Here is a 7,516-nt window from a genome sequence, read left to right as displayed (position 1 = left end):
TCTGGTGAATAATGATGTCTCAAAAGCATCAAACTAAATGAAAAAGCCAAACTCTCTCCAGACACAGCTTCTCAGGAGTGAAGGTTGCATTTGTGGGGAGGGGGAGGGAGGCAGATCTGGTACAGCTGACAGTGCTGTGTGGGTGGTGAAAGATGTTTTCTTTGTTTCAGAGGTCCCTGATGTTTCACAATACTATTTGTTTCTGGTTTGGGGCGAAAAGCAAAGGTCAGTGACAGCAGTCAGGGTGCATGAGCTGGCATCTGCCATCTGAGACCAGCCATCGGGTGCCACCATTTCACCAGTTTTGCTCTGTGAAGTTGTTCTTTCCTGGAAGGAAGATATGGAAAAGAGACTCACTTGAAGCAAGAAAGGAAGAGTACCAAGACACTTCCCAGGAGGCTGTCCCTCAGCTGGAGATCATAATATTCCTGAAAAGAGCCTTTTAGTGCAGCGGCACTATAACATTTAGCTCCCTGTCATGTGGTATCTTTCAGAAATTATCTCTCAGTTTAAAATATTGAACTGATATTTAAGTTTAAAATATTTTAAACTTTAAAATATTTAAAGTTTAAATATTTAAGGTTTAAAATATTAAGGATGATCAGTAAGAAGAGGAATGATGTATTGCATCCACTTTACAGGCTGGGTGATGTGGCCTGACACCACCCCAGCACACACAGCTGGGATGACAAGAGGTGCCAGGGATGACTGAAAAGTAAAGTTATATTAGTTTTAGGCTTCACTGCTTTAGTAATTATATATCACTCTTCTCCCAAGCACTGGTGTTTAGCAAACATTTATCTTCTGTATTTCGCATCTTTCTCCATTAAATCTTGTTTTGGTTGGATTTACTGCCCCAAAGCCAGTCATTTTGGTTCTTTGGTACTGGGCAGATACAGGAATGCTCTACTCAGCATCACTGTGCATTTCCATTCCTTGAGGACAATTTTATGTAATACTGCTAAAGACACCATGACATTGCTACTGAGATTGGCCCACCTCCCCCACAAAACCTGAGCAAGAGAGCAGTAAGGTTGCAGGTTAAACTATTTGCTATCACTGTTACAGCAAAAAGACAGTACTGGGGAAAGGTGAAGGTTGATGTACATTAATGGGTAGAAAAAGTGGGTTAATTTTTAAAAAACTACTAGAACATTCTCTAGTCCCAGCTTGAGGACACTGAGCACATGAACTTTGCCTGCTTCCCTTCATCCCTGTCATACAGAGCACTGCAAATAGCCTTTAACACTCTTCCAATGTAGTACTCTCAATTTGTATTTGTAATGTATGTGTCATACGACACCATTAGAATGCATTTTCCCAGAAAAGAATATGTAAGGCAGAGAAAACTCTGGAAAAAGGCTGTTTTAGCATTTCTGCCATCTTCATACTACCTGAAAGTCTTGAACTGTCAGTGTAAGGCTTTCCTGCAAGCTGCACAGAGATTGGAGCTCTTTCTCAATGAGGTAGAAAGAGTGAATGGCAGATTAAAGGTGAGCATCTAAGTCCCAAGACATTTGACCAGGCATAGTTTATGTTTGACCAGGCATGAAATTGTTCTTGGCAGCATGAGTGGGCCCATTGCCCGAGCTCCATAATGAGTGTGGAACTGGGGACATGCCATGGCTTTGCTAGGGGATGCAGGATTATGCCTCAGTTCCCAGGACTGTGGGGAGACTGGCATCAGGTGAGCCAGAACTGCTTTTGTGTGAACAGTGCAGAAGTGCAGAAAAAAGCAAATCAAGCCAGAAGGCAGAAAGGAGGCTGCACTCAGCCCCGGGGAAGGGGATGGCAAACTGCAGCTGGGAAAGAGAGGCTAAGACTCAGAAGAAAGCCCAGAAAACAGGAATGATTTCACAAACTGCATTCACAGAGCATGAGAGCTTTGCTTAATATTGGTTAGTGCAGAGCAGTGGCCTTCAACTTTTTTCTGTCTATTGACTAAAGAAGTACTTCCAGGGGAGGCACAGAACACAGATGTGATAATTGTCTTCCAGTTGGTTAAAAAGTGGCTGCAAAAGGGAAGGAATGTGCTCCTCTCAATTTTCTGTGGGGGTCAGGCGTAGAGAAGTTTCTACTGAAGTAAGTAAATCCAAGTTAGCAGCAAAACCACCACTACTGCTGGCACGGCTGGACTGCTGAGGACAGCACGTCATCCCTACCACCAGGGGCTTTTACAGAATCACAGAATGGTTAGAATTGGAAGGGATGCCAAAGATCAACTCATTCCAACCCACCTGCCTTGAATAGGGACACTTTCCACGAGACCAGGTGGCTCATATCCAACAGCATTTCCTGGTGAAGCACATCATGGGTAATCCCAGAACTGAAATGAAGGGAAAATCAAACTAATCACAGAAGTCTGGCACCTTGAGCAAGGCACAAAGTGCTGGTGATCATTTCCTGAGTGAGGGAGCTCACAGCTTTTCAATACTTTTTTCCAAAACTTGGGGGAAAATATATTTCCTGAAAGAACTGTGCTATGAATAGAAGCTCATTGAGTGGGTAAGAGGCAATAATGAAATTAATCATCAGGGATTCATGAGGCAGCACAAGGCCAGAGTCTGGTGGCTTTTGTCTCCAAAAGCACGTCATGCACTCGTGGACCGTCACCTTCCCCTCATAGCCCCAGCTAGAGCGCAGGAATGAATTGCTCATGCTTTCATCTCAAGAGCTCTTTAAACAAAGAGGGCCTTGAGCCGCCAAAGCACCAGCAAAAGCGCTCGGTGCCTCTTTCCCTCAGTGATCTCAAGGCTGAATCCACCCCATGCCTTGCTAAGCAGCTGTTAGTCACCCTCTGAAGCAAAGACCATTCCAGGGATGACAGGAGCGCTGTCTGCGAGCAGATGTGGAAGGCTGGATTTGCCTGTGGTAAGATGTTCTCCCAGCAAGCTCACGAAGGAGCTGTTGTTTGGAAACACCACATGGAATTCCACATGTGACATTTCAGCACTGCCTGCAAGGAGGACCCTGAATCTGAACACACAATTTCCTCTGCTTTTGGCCCTGACCCTTGGGTCTGGGATTTCTCATTTCCACCAAAATGCATTTTGCAAGTAATTAAATACTAAGACAGCTCAAGGTTGTGTCTCCTAAATGAATTAATTTTTAAAAAAAGAGTATTTCTTTGCCTTGCAAAAGGGTGGAAATACATGAATGGATGTCTAATTTTGTTCTATTAAACATCCAAAGCAGAAGAAAATATTGAGTTAAAAAAACTGCCTGTAGGCAGGCATGACAACTCACAGCAATATTATTCCATTTCCCAAAGTTATTCACAATCCATTGCAAACAAGAACTGCTATGTCTCCACAATCAGTTGACCTTCAGCCTTGGTGTGTGGATTTAGATGCCATTGTTTTAGTCACAGCAAGAAAAATGAATTGCATTGTTGCTGTTCCAGCTGTATTTCTGAGAAAATGCTTGCATGGGGTGTACCAAACAGAACCCTCAAAGGAATATTATTTTCCTCAGTTAAAAAAATATATATATACTTGCCCTTTCAACCTCTGATGAATGAAGCAGCTTCTTTCTGATGCAGGTAGAGAGAAGCCTGGAGGAGTTAACAACACACACACAGGGTTTATCTTTACATACTGCTTCCAAATCATTGTGTTTACATCGCAGCATTGGACTTCATATCCATTTATTTATTTAAGATATTTTCCTCTTTTCTTTGAAGGTGATGTTCAAAATAATTATGACAACCCCATCCATTTAGGAAGTGGTTTAGGAAGAATCCATGTCTGGCCACTGTGTTATTGGGAAAAATCCTAGGAGCAAAGCACCTTACCCAGCCCTATGGTGCAGACAGGGAAGGCAAAAGAAAAGGATATTGCCCTGAAGATCCAACAAGACTCCTCAGATGTTTTTTTGAGAAAAGGAATATTTCATTGCATGATCAGTGGGAATTTCAGTCATCAGGAGAACTGCAAATCTCGTTCAGAAATATATCCCAATTTACAGAGAAATGAAGGACTGTTCTCTACTGTCAGCAAACTTGGCAACAGTAACTCTGTTGATTTCAACAGTGAAATATAAGCAATAAGCTCCTTGCTGAGTCAGAGGGCTTGAAAAACAGACTGTCCTCATGGCTACTTGGATTTCCCCTGAAAACTTCCCTCTGCACCACTTATCAAGCAAGTTTGCTTGGGCACATGAGAATAATGCCACAGGACAGAGGCCAGAAACAGGAAGGGGCAAACCTTGAGGACTCACAGGGAAGTTCAAAACAGAAGAACTTCTTGGTGTTTCACTGTCAAGACCTCAAACAGAAATACTGTTTTTGGAGTTTCCTGGGTGCTTTCCCCCAGTACTTTCCACCATCCTATGATGGGGAGTCCATGGACAGCCTTTCCTGCTGTGCAAAAAGAGAGCCCCCAAGGGAGAGAGCACTGGGGCAGGGGAGATACCTGGGTTGGGGTAAAACAACGGCAGTGAAAAGAGGTCATGACTAGTTCCACCAGGCCTAAACACGATGCTGCTGCCATTATGAGGACCAGTTGGGATTTGGTCCCATCCAGTGACCTTTCCAGTGTTGCATTCCCTGGTCTAAAATTAGGCCTCTCATCCCTTGAACACAAGCCCTGTGCCAGCCTGGATACAGCCGTGGGTGACTGGACAAGATCCACCAGCTGAGCACTGGTGAGGACATGCATGGCCCAGCCCTAGCTCTTAAATATGAATGAGCACATTCCTCTCACACCACAGGAGCTGCTGACACCTGCTGACATGGCTGGGTGTCAGGAAACCACATCGGGTGGTTTTGGCAGTTCCTGGGCTCAGCTGACAGAGCAGCTCTGTCAGGACACCCAGCCCTGTGCTGCGCAGCACAACTGTGCTATGACATCTGGAGCACTGAGCCACATTGCAGACAGCACAAGTGTCTGATGCTGCTCTGGATGTGGCTCCTTGCACCATTTCTTGTAGCTTAACTGATGAGGCAGTTCCCATTTGCCTTCCCTCAGCCCATGGCTATGCGAGCCTCTGAGGACATACAAGTAAAAAGTGTCCCCAACTTGGAGATCCCTATTTAATGTAGGGGCACTGTAAGAAAAGCAACTTGCATCTTGGAAGCACACATACAAATTTTTCTGGCTTCACAAAGACCTGCCCCTTGTGTCTTCATGCTGAACCTCAAAGGCATTAGGAAGCTGTAAATAGAGAAGCAGTGTTTATAGAGAGAAACAAGAGTAAGCTGGTATAAAGAAAGGACTATGGGAGTACCTTTAAAATGGGATGCTAAAAATAATGCTTCTTTTCAGTCAGAGGATCCCTGAACCCCCTCCAAAGCAGCCATGTTTTTCAGAACATCTGTTCTACAGGCAGTTGTGAATCCCCCACAATGGCCCCAGCCAAGAGCTCTTCCAGATCTGCTCTGAACCCCAAGCCTGGTGCTGTGACCCCACAACATGCCCTCCATTTCCCAACAGGAGCAGGACAGAAGGAATCATGAGTTCCCACACTTTTGGGTTGAATTGTGCTTAGACGACTGAACTTTCACGCAGGAAGAGCACTTCTGGTTTCCCTCAGGTGAAAAGGAAAAAGCTACACCCTTCCCTCAGCACCTGTTGTTCCTTCTCAAGTCATCACATGCCAGATGTTGAGGATGCCCATCAGACTGCAAGAAGCACCAAACACAGGGACAATATCGCTCTCTCTGACCCATGGGGGAGGGTGACTTTTCCCAGGCTATGAAGATGCCTGGCTGAAGGTCCAGGGATAGCAAACTGGGAACAGCTGGCTGCCAGGGCTGCCAGGTCAAGGGGACTTCCCTTCCAGCACGTGATGTCTCCTGCCCACTGTGAGCATGTCAGGGACAGCTGCCCCCAGCCAGAAATCTCTGACATGAATCCTTCCTCTCCCTCCATGTCAAAGCAACGACAGAAATGCACAGCTCCCTTGCTCAAATGCCAGGGGAGGGTGCCAGGGCAGCCTCAGGGGTGGATGCCTCCTCCACCAGAATATCACAGCAAAGGTGTCAGCAGCCTCAGCTACGACCACTCCTCAAGCAGAAATACCAGGATGGGGAAGCAGACCTTGAATACAAGCCCTTCTTTTGATGAAGATTTAGGACATTCCTGTCTGGTTTGAACTCCTGACTCATTACTCAGGCATGTAGTATCTCTAATGCCAGAAGAAACCAAAATCATCAAAGTTCTCTGGGGTTAGCTTGGTCCAGATATGACCAGAGAGGACAAAATTATCATCATGTGAGGCTGGTACCACTGGTAGAAAAGCTCCCCAGAGGGGTTCACACTGCTGAAGTTACCAAATCACAGTTTTGCTGCGGGTCAGACCTCCAACACCAACATCCTTTGAACAGACCTATGAAAAAAGTAGTTTTTACCACTTGGAGAGGAAGACAACAGAGGCAGAACTATGACAAGAGGATGAAGATAAACTGCTGCCATGTATGTTTCTGCTGAACATGGTTCTGCTTGGTTTTCATACCTGGATTCAAAAAAATCATGAGCAGATCAACCTTCTCAGCACAAGGACAGGATTCTACCTGTGGCAATAGGGTTCATGTTGGAAAGGACAAAGTATTTTGCAGGAGGAAGGAAACTTTTTGGATCTGAGAACATTAGGTTAGGTAAGGGCTTTAGTACTTAAAAAAATATTTCATATTGCTTGGCTTCAAGATCTTGGGTTTACATGTTGCTTTCAAGTAGTAAGATAATACTAGAATTGGCCAACTTGATGGTTCCCTTTAACCTCAGACTGAGCTTCCATAGGTGTGAGTGAAAGTTCTGCTCCCCATGTACCACAAAACATAACCTGCACATGGAATTCTTTGGAGAAGGTCAAAAGCAGGCTTCAAAGAGAGCAGAGATCCATCCCTTGGCATGCTTCTGTGATAATTTTGAAAGCCAAAAAATGCTGTACTTAAAAGCATATACCTTAGGACATGCATAATTATTAAGGGTTGCGAAGTACAAATGAAAACAAAGTTGGAGCAGGGAAGTAGTTCACTAAATAAGAGGAAAAATGAGAGGTTGTATCCTGTGGTCTCACAGGTGTCTCAGACTAGCTAAAAACAACAGTCCCCTCAGATTGAAAGGTTTCAGACTTGAACCCCAGGAGGTGCTCTCCACTCACTCACCTTCCTCTAGGGCACCTAGAGAAGTCCAGTTAGCTGCAGTCTAGGAGGTTCTGCTTCACTGACACATACAGAAACTGGAAGAGAAAGTGAAACTTCATCCTAGTGATTTCTGCTACTGTCTGGAAAGTCCTGGGTATCCAATCTTTGCCCACCAGTCCTTGGTTATGTCTCTTACACAAAGCATGGCCTGTTGCAGGAACTTTTCCCTCAGTGGTAAGCACTGTGTGACACAATCTGCTGGTGAACGCAGAGCCCCATTGCCCGGGCTCTGCTCCTGTCCCTATGCTGTAAGGCCAGCATTTGGGTATATACACATAGCTCTTCTCAGCCTGGTTGCTGATGGAGAAAAAGAAATCGTTTTTATTACTTGTAGTCATCATAAATAGGGGAGAGGAAGACATCTCAATCGGT

This window comes from Anomalospiza imberbis, chromosome 6, assembly GCF_031753505.1.
Source record: "Anomalospiza imberbis isolate Cuckoo-Finch-1a 21T00152 chromosome 6, ASM3175350v1, whole genome shotgun sequence".
NCBI classification, from domain to species: Eukaryota; Metazoa; Chordata; class Aves; order Passeriformes; family Viduidae; genus Anomalospiza; species Anomalospiza imberbis.
The sequence above is the reverse complement of the archived record's forward strand: the minus strand, read 5'-3'. Positions refer to the sequence as shown.